The sequence below is a fragment of the Polypterus senegalus genome, chromosome 2 (assembly GCF_016835505.1).
Source record: "Polypterus senegalus isolate Bchr_013 chromosome 2, ASM1683550v1, whole genome shotgun sequence".
NCBI lineage: Eukaryota > Metazoa > Chordata > Cladistia > Polypteriformes > Polypteridae > Polypterus > Polypterus senegalus.
The window spans coordinates 90,866,445-90,878,799 of NC_053155.1; positions in this window are offsets into that span (position 1 = coordinate 90,866,445).

The window sequence follows — 12,355 nt, forward strand, 5'->3', positions numbered from 1 at the left end:
ATATCCTTAGATGTGTATTTTGCATTTTTTGGGATACCCTTAGCAATGCTTGCTAGCTTCTCATCCTTCTCTAAGGTATATTCCATCAGTTTTAGAAAAATACCTGAAGCAATGTCATCATCATTACCCGCTGCATCATGTCTCAAGGTTTCTGCAGTCCCACGGAGCCCCAACTCATTTACACAGAGAAACCTTATAGCACTACCAATACTCTTGACATAGTAATGTTTTTTTTCAAGTTGTGTTTTACCAACCAACATTGAATCCACAGTCCCCCTGTGGCCTCTCTGCTTTTATGCTCAGTCCAGATGGTTGAAGCATGCACATGGTTGTGGCTGGACACATGCCTCTGTAGCCCCTTGTCTCGATCAAGTGCTGCTTTCCAGTTGTTAAAACCAGTTAAGGTAAAAACTACATCCCTCTCATTAACAGTGCTGCCATATTTCCGACAGGGGAAACAGAAGCATGCGTCCCGCAACAGAGTACTCCAGCCATGGTCGTGTGCGGTACCAGGCAGGATTGAATGATCTTAATGTTGTACCACCAAATACACATTTGGGGCAACTACCCAGTATTGGCTGGGATGGTGTATTGCCATTTAAGTCACTGGGTAGCTGAATGGGTTGCTTTGGGGCAGCAATTGTTGGCAGAGGTACAGGAGAAGCAGTGCCTGTTGATGCCACAGGAGTAGACATGCTAGCTGCTGTCTCTGATGTACCAGCAGCAGCATCATTGCTACTGCTATTGGTACAGGCAGGAGCAGCCCACACTTTTAAAAGCTTGGAAAAAAGGATGCATCTCACAGCATTAACTTTCCCTTTGTGAGCTGCTGGAAGCTGGGGTGGAAAGTGAATAAGCTTTACTAAAATCGCTGTGATTACATCACAGTATATGAAACGAGAAAACTGTTGAGTGCAGAGTTGAAAGCTGGGGTGGGGCTTTGTGTCGGCGTCTGACAGACAGACACAGGTCCTCCAGTCGGCTCTATGCAGCAGACAGGCTCACAGTGGTGCTTGTGGGATCGAGAAAGAAACACTTCTCTACCAGACTGAAACTGTGAGAAGAACAATGGAATAGTCCCCCATTGACTGTACAAATATAGATGTATTTTTTAGTTGTTGTTAATTATCTCACGAGTCGCTATGATGTTGACGACAGAGATTTGCTGCTTCCAAAGCCTCCAGCTGTTGTGTAGCCCTGCCTACTGAGAAAGCTGAACCGGTCATTTGCATACTAACAGTGATTGGATGTTTAGCTGGGGGGAGGGTGAGTGGGGGATCTCTGCCGAGTGCTGTGTGAGCCTGCGCACAATCAGAGCACGGAGGGAAAGAGCAAACAAGAGGTGAAACCTATCATCTCATTTGTGCCTTTTCCAGTGGATTTTTAAGCTACTGTAGTAAATCTTGTCCATATTCAGTTTGTGGGTAATTTATTATTTTCTTTCTCAACTTCTAAAAGTTTGATTTAAGGGGGCAGGATGTTTGTTTAAGGGGGCATTGCCAGCCCTGGTTACAACTATAACATTTCTTTGCATTTTCAATACTTCTTACACATAATATATTTAATATTTGATGACTGTTGGTACTCAGTTGGCAGTAGAATGTTCATGTAGTGCTTTCCTGACAGTCGGGACAAGTTGGAAGCCTTGAGATGAAGAAACAAATTCAGGGCAGTTATCTGCATCAGTGCCAGGGCTATTCATCTTGCCACAAATCTAGTTGCTTCAAAACATCAGCAGCTTTATACCTTTTTGTGACATAACTTCAGACTGTCTATTTATAACACTATTTTGCACAAGCTGTTGTAACCAGAAAATAGTTCTATGGCTATCCAATAGATGAGAGCAGTGTGGTAGATAACTGTGGTCACCAACATGCAAGGCAGTGTCAATTGTGGCTGTATATTGAGGTACAAATTATCTTGTGCATCACACCTTGACAGACTCGATGTCATATGAGTTAACTCGTACCTCGCATTCAAAATGTTAACAAATATTTAAAGGCCTAAAGACAGTAGTATAAACTACACTATACAAAAGTCATGTTCATATATAGTGGTAGGATATCAGACAGGAAATACACACATTATACTGTGAAATTAAACTTATGTGTGTACAGTCTAAATGAAATTGAAACACATCACAGTACGCTCTCAGTCCAGTTGTCATCTTCTGTAGAGCTGTCTAGATTCTGCAGCATGTAAAGTGGGGCATAATTTTCATGTATTCTGCTAGTTATTAGATAATAAGTATTCTGTTCATAAAGCTGTGTTTGGTAAACCAACTGCATAATCATTGCAAATGGGGTGGTGCACAAGTGCAGCTGTTGTTGAAACTCTCTGATGTTTTTTCTCTGAAAAAAATTGCTTTAATGAAACAAGACCGCAACACACCCATGAGGTGTTTATTGTTATATTTTAATTTGCTTGAACGTTGTCTTTGTGATATGCAACTGAAATAACTAGAAATTTTAACAAGGCTACTAATTTCCTGATTCAGCACAAAGGAAACAAACTATAAGAATGGAAACACTTTGATGTAAAGTGCCTTAGTCACTAATTATGTAATCAAAATAAGAGCCTCAAATCATAAACCACTGCTTCAAAAAGATTTTAGGCAAAATCCCATCATTTACAAAAAAAAGGTAAATACAAGTGTAATTATTATTACAGTTTGGGCCTAAAAGAAAAGAGACAAGTACCTTAATAATTGCCACTGAACTCTGTTTAAATCCAAAGTTCTCTTATTAAAAGCACAGTAATGAATTGATTGATGGTAGTGCTATCTCAAGAAAGTTTTTTTGGGCTATAGAGATAAAATCACAAGCAAGACCAAGTTCAGTTCATTCCAGCATACGCAGGTGATACATTATGCGTTGTAATGGTCTAGACCAGCAGTCTGCTCCTTCAGGCTTTAGTCAGTCAGTATCCCCATACCATCAACTGTAAAACAAAAAAGCTGGCATAGGCTATGAAGCTGAAGGTCATCAAGGTCACAAACTGGAAAGCATATTACATAATTATGTCATCCACTGAATGTGTTTTACTTGTATTTTGTTTGATAAATGTTTTCTGCAAATTTAAATGAAATTAAGTTTTAAAAACCAATGTATGTCACTCTTATATAATTTTAAAAACAAGCTCTTTATTAAGAAAAACATCTTACTATGTACTAACTTTAATTATTCTGTATTCTATCTTGTTTTTTCTATGGACAAGTTAAAGAAACATTCTTAGATAGTGTTGTTTGCTTTTCCTTGCAACAAGTACACATAGAAAGTATCAATTGTTAATTACAAAGACACCATATCAGGTCTGTGCCTTGAATGGGAAATGTAATTTGTAATGAGCTTTATACTCCCAGCTATTCAGACCTAATAAAACTGACTGTGGTAGCTGCTCTTTTGCACTGTTTGTTTGGAGCAAGGGCTTGTCATCCATTAAACTCAGCATTATCTTTTTGTTACATTTTAATGGGATGCTTTCCCCTGTCACTCAAACTGTAAGATTAGAGGTGGGCATTGTTTATTTTTATTTTTGTATGTCCCTGTAAGTCAACTCCCAATTGCAATGACCTCTTTCCACATATTCAGTCATAAATAAAAGTATGACAGTGGTGGAGCAATTATGTAATTTTTTTCCTGTTCTCCTAACTTATTTAAACAATGCATTGCACTAATTAATGGACAGACTTTTGAAAGGAGCCATTATTCACGTTGAGTGCAAACTTAAGGCTCACAGTATTACGGAAAAAAGACCTGATGCTCCCACCAAAATGTTACTTTTGTTTGTCCCTGGATCAATAGTTATATTTTGTGAAAATATAGTGTCTGTCTTGGTCTTTTCAATTTAGAAAACACCTTAAAAACTGAAAGTTTATGGCAGCTTGGTCAGGGTGTGGCGTGGGGGGATTAAGGAGATGAGTAAATTGCAAATGTGTACAGACTGACAGGTAAATCCCTAACTGACAGAATTAACCAATCAGCACCCACTGTACACCTAGCTTGGAATTATTAAATTTTAGTCAAATATTTTTAATCATTACATGATCATTTTTACAACCATATATTTGAATGAAGTTGTAACAATGGATTATTAAAAGAATAAAGAAAAGGCCTGAAGGTAACTAAAGGGTTAACTTAAACGCGGCTTAAAGCTTGGGCATGTGAGGAGCCACAATGATAGTTGCAAAGGTTAAAATGAAGTAGATGTGTGATGAACACCCCCTTAATAAGTGAGAACAAATTTGTGAGAAAGCCCAACACCCCTATTATGAAGTGGTGATAAGATCAATGGGGAAAACCCTTAGGACACCCCTATTAACAAAGTGATGATTAGAATAATGGAAGAATCGACATGCATGTGAAATTACTGGTGGCTGTAGTCGATTGGCTAAGATGATAGAATTCTGCGTATTAAGAATCAGATAACGTGATATACAGTATTAGATAAGGTAATGGTAATAGAGTATAGAATAAAAAGGAATGATTTGTTTTCTTGATTGTTCACTCCATGGACTAAGACATTTGTGCATATTTAAGTGCAAATGAAGAATCATTCTACATTTTCATCTCATCTCCGTGAATGATTTATTTGAATATAGAGGAAAGTTTTTGTCTCCTTCTTATTCTACAGTCGTCTGCATATACTGCAATCCTCTGTGGCAACACTGCTGCACTGGGCCTCTTTATCCCCAGGCCCCACAAAGAATAATTCTAATGTGGACGGATTTATCATTTTAAAATGTTCATTATTTTATCCTTTCACAGAAGAGTTTTATCTCATATTCTATGTAATCAGGGCAAGATTTTTAGTTATGGATACAAAGCCACAGTTTCATACTGCAGTAGCTCTGACTGAATTAAATTGTAAACATGGAGTTATTTTTCACAAAAAACACTGACTATACACAGCTTTGGGTGTGTTTTTTTTTCAAATAAGCAAATAGCTTTATTTTAATCATATATAAAGTTTGTGTAAAGTAATGATACATTGTAGTTCAAAAGTTGGCTTATATATTGTCAGACACAGGCATTGTGAGTCTTTATGATGACCATTTTAAGAATATGCCTTGGTAATGTTGGCGGGGAGGTTGCCGGTTAAGCTTAAGGCTGATTTCAAAATCCTTTTTTTACTTTGCAAAGTCATAAATGGTGAAGGTCCTGCATATTATGTGAACTCAAGATACCGGCTTATGTAAGATTCCAATGATTAGTAAAGTAACAGCGGAAGTTAAAACTTTTAGTTACTGCTAATATAACAGATGCTTCAATCTGAGTTTTTAAAACCAGAGTTAAAGCTCATTTCTTCAGCTTAACATACCCTGAGTAAAGCTGCTGATTATCTGAACATACTACATTTCTGCTTGTTAGTCATTAGTACAGAAATAAAAGCATCACAATACTTTTAAACCATTACTAACTCTTCTCTATTCCCCTTTCTCCTGAATGTTAAACTCAGTGTCACTGCTCTAATGACAGGCTGCTCTCCAGCAAATGGAAAAGTCATTTCAGATGACGATGAATTGGAATCCTTGGATGGAAAGATTCTCTCATCAGATTGGATGGCTAGTACTGTACTGTCTCCACTAGAAAACCCAGGAAGGGGGAACGCTGCCAGTTGGCTGAGGTCTCCAGGACTGTGACTTTATTTTTGACTTTCTTTTACAAATTTAATCTCCACTGTTGTGAACTGGCCATAGTTCATTAATTAATTAATGGACAGATGTTGGTTTGCATTTGTTTAATCAGTTTCTGTCTTTTTCTGTGTGTTTTAACAAATCTGCTTTTATATGTTTAGCAGTCCTTTATTTAATAATTAGTACAATGTATGTTTTTATTTTAATTGAGAATTGTTCACATTGCTCTCCATCTGCAGTTACTGAACTGCAGTATAGAAAAAAAATATATATATATATATATATATAAATATGCATGTGTTGTGGTGGATGGCAGGGGAAGAGAGTGTCTTCAGGGCTTTATCTCCCTCGTGAGGATAGAGGACAGTCCCCCTGGGATGCTACAGCACCACGGATTCCCGCAGGGTGTACTGGGAGCTGGAGTTTGCTACAGCCCAGTTTGGTGCTGCAGAGCCTGTACAGCCCTACTACGTTGGGCTTCCACCACACACAGAAGTTCAGCCAGAAGAAGATCACCAGACACCTGAAGCACTTCTGGGTATTCTATAAAAGGAGTGGAGGCAAAGAAAGAGACAGAAAGTGCTGCGTGCTATGCTTACAGTGCTTACAGTATTGTGTTGCATAGGTTGGAAATGAGGCAAAAGCGTTTCCCACAGCTGAATAAAAGTGTGTTGTGCTGAACTTGTGTCCTGGTGTCTCCTGTGTCGGGTGTTCCCCCTGTTGGTCTGCAGTACAGTATATATAAAAGTAACAGAAGGGCTACAGACAAAAAATGTGTGTGAAAAATGAAAGAAGACTCTCTTTCTTTTCTCTGATTTTGTGTATATGAAAAAAATTGAAATATCTCCTAGTTCACTTTGAATCCTAAAATTAGATATATTTTACCTCTGATGACAAAACATACAGTACAACAGATTTTACATAGCCATTATTTATTCTGCAAACATAAAGAGGTTAAGAGGCTTTTTTTTTTCTCATTGTCCAATTGCTGAGAAAACACTACAACCAGTCAGACCCTGGGCTTAACAGATACCGCCATAATGTATAAAGTCCCTGGATGATGCTGTGCAGCCTGATTGAGTTAAATGGCTTGGCATGGCTAATATGAGACAGTAACAGATGCTGAATAACCTTGGTGGCTGTCCCAAGGACAAATTGAGGATTAATGATTGTTCCCGTGCTTGTCTTCCAAGTAAGCAGCTCTGTGGAGAATCACAAATGTGATTTTTTCATTCATCCTAAACAAAGAGCAAATTCTGTAGTGGGTATAATATCATGCAAAAAGATGAATTACTACACAAAATGAAAATATATGAGGCAGTGACTTTAGGCCTTACACTGATTCTGTTTCTGTTTATGAATTTTAGATTATGAAAAGAATGTTCCTTTTAAGTACACTGCATATTGGTAATTATACGGTATATACTAATTACATCCACCATCAAAACTACTCAGTGATTTGATTTAATTATTTATGCAATTGTTCAGCATTAGCATTATTATTTTACTGTTTAAAGTGCCATTAATTATAAGCATTTAGTGTGTCCCATACCTGTAATTCTACTTCACATGTGAATTTTTAAGTACTTTTGAGAATGTAATCATTTGTATTTTTTGAATATTCATATCAAATTTTGTAAATGCATTTGTCAAGGATTTCCAAATAATTCAAAATAGTTCAAATGCTACCTGAAAGGCATTCCAGCACTAGTATGATTCACCATACATAAAAAAATCCATAGTCCAAGTGTATTCGTTCTAAAAGATTTTAGTGCAATTAAAAGCAAACAGTTCAAAAAAGAAGGAAAAGGGTGGTTGATAATACATGCAAAAGAGGGTGGAAAAGAGAAACTTCTTGTGTAGGGTAAGCATCTAGGTTACATTTCTTAAGTTTTCTATCTCTTATCACATAAAGTAGGACCTACCTTTGACCTATGTACATAATGGTATGAAAACTATATGCCCGTAATACTTATCTGTTCTTTCTTTCTAGCTCTCTAAGTTCAATCTAAGGGCTATTCAACTATCACAGAGCTAACATTATGAGCATTCCATTACCTTTAATTTATAGGGGGTTAAACTGAATCTTCCATTAACTATATTAAGGCTACATTATACTCAAGTTCAAAACTAAGCAAACTAAGATAAATTTACTATTAATATTAGATTAAAGTTCAAATATCTTCAGACTGGCTTTTGTCCTTTTCACATTGGCAAAGCATTCCCTGGGGCAAGAAATTCTTGAATTGTATTCAACCTCAATGGGCCAAAACACAAGTGCTGAAGACAAAAAGCAAGATGGTGACCTGTCCCAACTGGCTTTTAGAACACTTCCTCTCCATCCCGAAAATGCTCAACCTTATTAATTTCATGCAACTATAAAATTCATCCACAATGTTAATTCATCAGTTTTTCTCTCACCTACTGTCTTATGTAAAATGTATTCCTTGTGATCTCATTGTTGGCCTTCAGAAGAAAAATATTATGCTGACATCAGTAATTAGAAGCAACACACAAATGATTTGACAACTAACTGAAAATAACCTTCTTAGAAAGAATTAGTAAGCTTCTGTAAATATTTTTAATTAATCCATGGAGGTTACTACAGTATGTACGGTAATTCCAACACAGACTAATGTCACTGCTTTTCAATACATGTCTTTGTATTTTTACAACACTATACCAATAAGTAATTTATTTTGAGGTAAGTTGCAATGCTGTAGATGTTTTTTTCTAAAAGAAGTATACACAGTATACTATTGTCCATCAAATTATTCTCAAATTCAACGGACATACAGTATAGTACAAGCACAGGGAATTGCATGGCACTTTTATGTCCATTGAGTGTATATTATCATTAACCTGCATAGTGGAAAACCAACATTCTTTAATAAACAGAAATAACCCCTTTATCTGAAGCATTACTTGTCACTGTCAGGTCTGATTATCACAAACAGGTTTGTGGAAGGTCTGAAGATTAACAAAATCATGGTGTATGCAATGATAGCCATGGCTCAATAATCTGCATTCTTGTGAGAAACAGGCACTGGCATTAAGATCATCAGTTCTTTTTCTTACTCATCTTACATTTTTAAGAACAGGACCATACAACAGAGGATGAAACTTAATTTGGTAAAATTTCTGAAGTATTCCTTACGGGACGTTTCGCTTGCTATGTTCACTTGTGTTGTGATCAAGGGCATTTCTAGCAATTTGTTACTTTCTAAGTTACTGGCATAATGATACACTGTACATAGATGTCCATGTTAGTTTCATATATCTGTGGTTTGATATTCAGTTGAATTAGATTAGCAAACACTTAACAAAAGAAGCAACAAACAGCTCACAACAGTTGACTGCCACAGTTCATGAGCAGTGCCCCTATTCATACTACACATCAAAGGTTCCAAGCATTTAAAGCAGCATATTTAGCATTTGCCATATCTCCAACTCATGGCCCAATTTTGCATCTAGTCGTTCATTCATACTTTAATAAAATGGTTAGCACAATTTAGAGTTTAAGGAAACCAAAGCTTACATTTTCCAGCATCAGGTACAAGTCAAGAACCAGCTTTGGCACACTCATGCATATGCATGTCTAAACATACCATACAAACCAGGAGACACCAGTTAACCTGAAAAGCTCAACTAGGGTGTTGTGGTAAGAAGTCAAATTTCCCAGTGAAAACTAACCTTTACATGAGTAGAATCTGCAACCTCCACATGGACAGTAGACAGGACAGAGTCTATGGCCTAATCACTTTACTACTATACCACCAACTACGCATTCTGCTTATCAGGATTTGGAAGTGTCTCTTTATGTATTCATGCCTGTGTAAAACTGTCCTAAAGTCCACTGCTGGCGACTTTCTGATTTTAAATTGGACATTTAAAGTGGCATATTTAATACTCCTAGAAAAGAATGTAACACATTTTTTAAACTGATAAATGCTAGTTGACAAGGACATGGTGGCAATCCTTATGTGCTGTTACCACAAGCTGGATTAATTGTACTATTTAGAGGACTGCCTGTATCATAAAACAACAACACCATTTATTTATATAGCACATTTTCATACAAACAGTAGCTCAAAGTGCTTTACATAATAAAAAATAGAAAAATAAAAAACACAATAAGAAAACAAAATAAGTCAACATTAATTAACATAGAATAAAAGTAAGGTCCAATGGCCAGGGGGGACAGAAAAAACAAAAAAAAAAAACTCCAGACGGCTGGAGAAAAAAATAAAATCTGTAGGTATTCCAGACCATTAGACTGCCCAGTCCCCTGTGGGCATTCTACCTAACATAAATGAAACAGTCCTCTTTGGATTTAGGGTTCTCACGGAATGACTTGATGATGATGGTCACCTAGACTTCTGGCTTTTAATCCATCCATCATTGCTGGAGCATCTTGAAGCTTTGAGTAGGTGGAGGTGGCGCAGGCCACCACCACAAAGAAACCGGAAAAAGAGAGAGTAGGGGTCAGTATGTATTTTAGATCCACCATGAATAGTTATTATGAAGAACTGAAACATACAGAGTATCAGGATTAAATTAAATTAAGTTAAATTGAAGTTATAAAAAGGCCATGTTAAAGTAATGTGTTTTCAGCAGTTTTTTAAAGTGCTCTACTGTATTAGCCTGGCGAATTCCTATTGGCAGGCTATTCCAGATTTTAGGTGCATAGCAGCAGAAGGCCGCCTCACCACTTCTTTTAAGCTTTGTTCTTGGAATTCTAAGGAGACCCTCATTTGAGGATCTAAGGTTACGATTTGGAATATAAGGTGTCAGACATTCCGATATATAAGATGGGGCGAGATTATTTAAGGCTTTATAAACCATAAGCAGAATTTTTAAGTCAATCCTGAATGACACAGTTAACCAGTGTAGTGACATTAAAATTGGAGAAATGTGTTCAGATCTTCTTTTCCTAGTTAGGATTCTAGCAGCTGCATTCTGCGCTAGTTGCAAACGATTTATGTCTTTTTTAGGTAGTCCTGAGAGGAGTGCTTTACAGTAATCTAGTCGACTGAAAACAAATGCGTGAACTAATTTCTCAGCATCTTTCAAAGATATAAGAGGTCTAACTTTTGCTATGTTTCTTAGGTGAAAAAATGCTGTCCTAGTGATCTGATTAATATGCGATTTTAAGTCTTGACTTTTAATCCTAATGTATCCAGTTTATTTCTAATAGCCTCATTGTATCCATTATTGCTAATCACTAAGATTTCAGTTTTCTCTTTATTTAACTTGAGAAAGTTACTATTCATCCATTCTGAGATACAAGTCAGATATTGTGTTAGTGAATCAAGAGAATCGGGTCATCAGGTGCTATTGATAAGTACAGCTGTGTGTCATCAGCATAGCTGTGGTAGCTCACGTTGTGCCCTGAGATAATCTGACCTAACAGAAGCATGTAGATTGAGAATAGCAGCGGACCCAGGATAGAGCCTTGTGGAACACCATATCGGATATCATGTGTCTTCGAGTTGTAATTAACACAACTAACAAAGAATTTTCTCCCTGTCAGGTAAGTTTCAAACTAATTTAAGACACTGTCAGAGAGGCCCACCCATTGACTAAGGCGATTTCTAAGAATATTGTGATCAATGGTGTCAAATGCAGCACTCAGATCTAAGAGGATGAGAACAGATAAATGGCCTCTGTCTGCATTCACCGCAAATCATTTACTACTTTAACGAGTGCAGTTTCTGTGCTGTGATTTGTTCTAAAACCGACTGAAATTTATCAAGAATAGCATGTTTATTGAGGTGGTCATTTAACTGCATAATGACTGCCTTCTCCAGAACTTTACTTAAGAAAGGCAGGTTAGAGATGGGTCTAAAATTTTCAAGAGCCAAGGGGTCAAGATTATGTTTCTTAAGTAGGGGTTTAACTACAGCAGTCTTAAGACAGTCTGGGAAGACCCCCGTATCTAATGACGAATTTACTATGTCCAGAACATTATCAATTAGCACACCTGATACTTCTTTGAAAAACCTTGTTGGTATTGGGTCAAGGACGCAGGTGGAGGGTTTTAATTGAGAGATTATTTTTGTAAATCAGGTAAATCTATCCTAGTGAAAGAGTTTAATTTGTTTATAACAGGATGCTGGGGTTTAGGAGGATCCTTAGTGTTGGAGGGATATACTATGTTATTTCTAATATCAATAATTTTTGATTGAAAATACAGCGATAGCCTCACAGGTTTACTGGAAGTACTTAGGAGGCATTCCTTTGAGTTACCTGGGTTTAGTAGGCGATCAATTGTAGAAAATAAGACTCTGGGATTACTAGCATTGTTATTTATAATCTTAGAGAAATAGCAGCTCTCAAGACGGACAGTGTTATTGTATTCTGTTATTTTGACTTTTAATATTTCATGGTGGATAGTAAGTTTAGTCTTCCTCCATTTACGCTCAGCTCTACGGCATGTTCTCTTTAAATCAGACACTCTTTGGGTCTTCCATGGTATAACAATGCTAGAAGATTTTTCACTGTCTTTGCAGGTGCAACTATGTCAACAGCAGCTCTCACTTTAGTATTAAATCTTTCCACCTTACTATTTACATTATCCTCGCTATTATAGCTGGCACTATAAACGGACTGATTGCTTAGAATGTTTGTAAGTTTTAAAGCTGCTGCTGAGTCAAAGAAGCGTTTTTAACAATATGCTTCTCATGAGTGTTTTTTATCATTATTTCTATATTAAAAGTA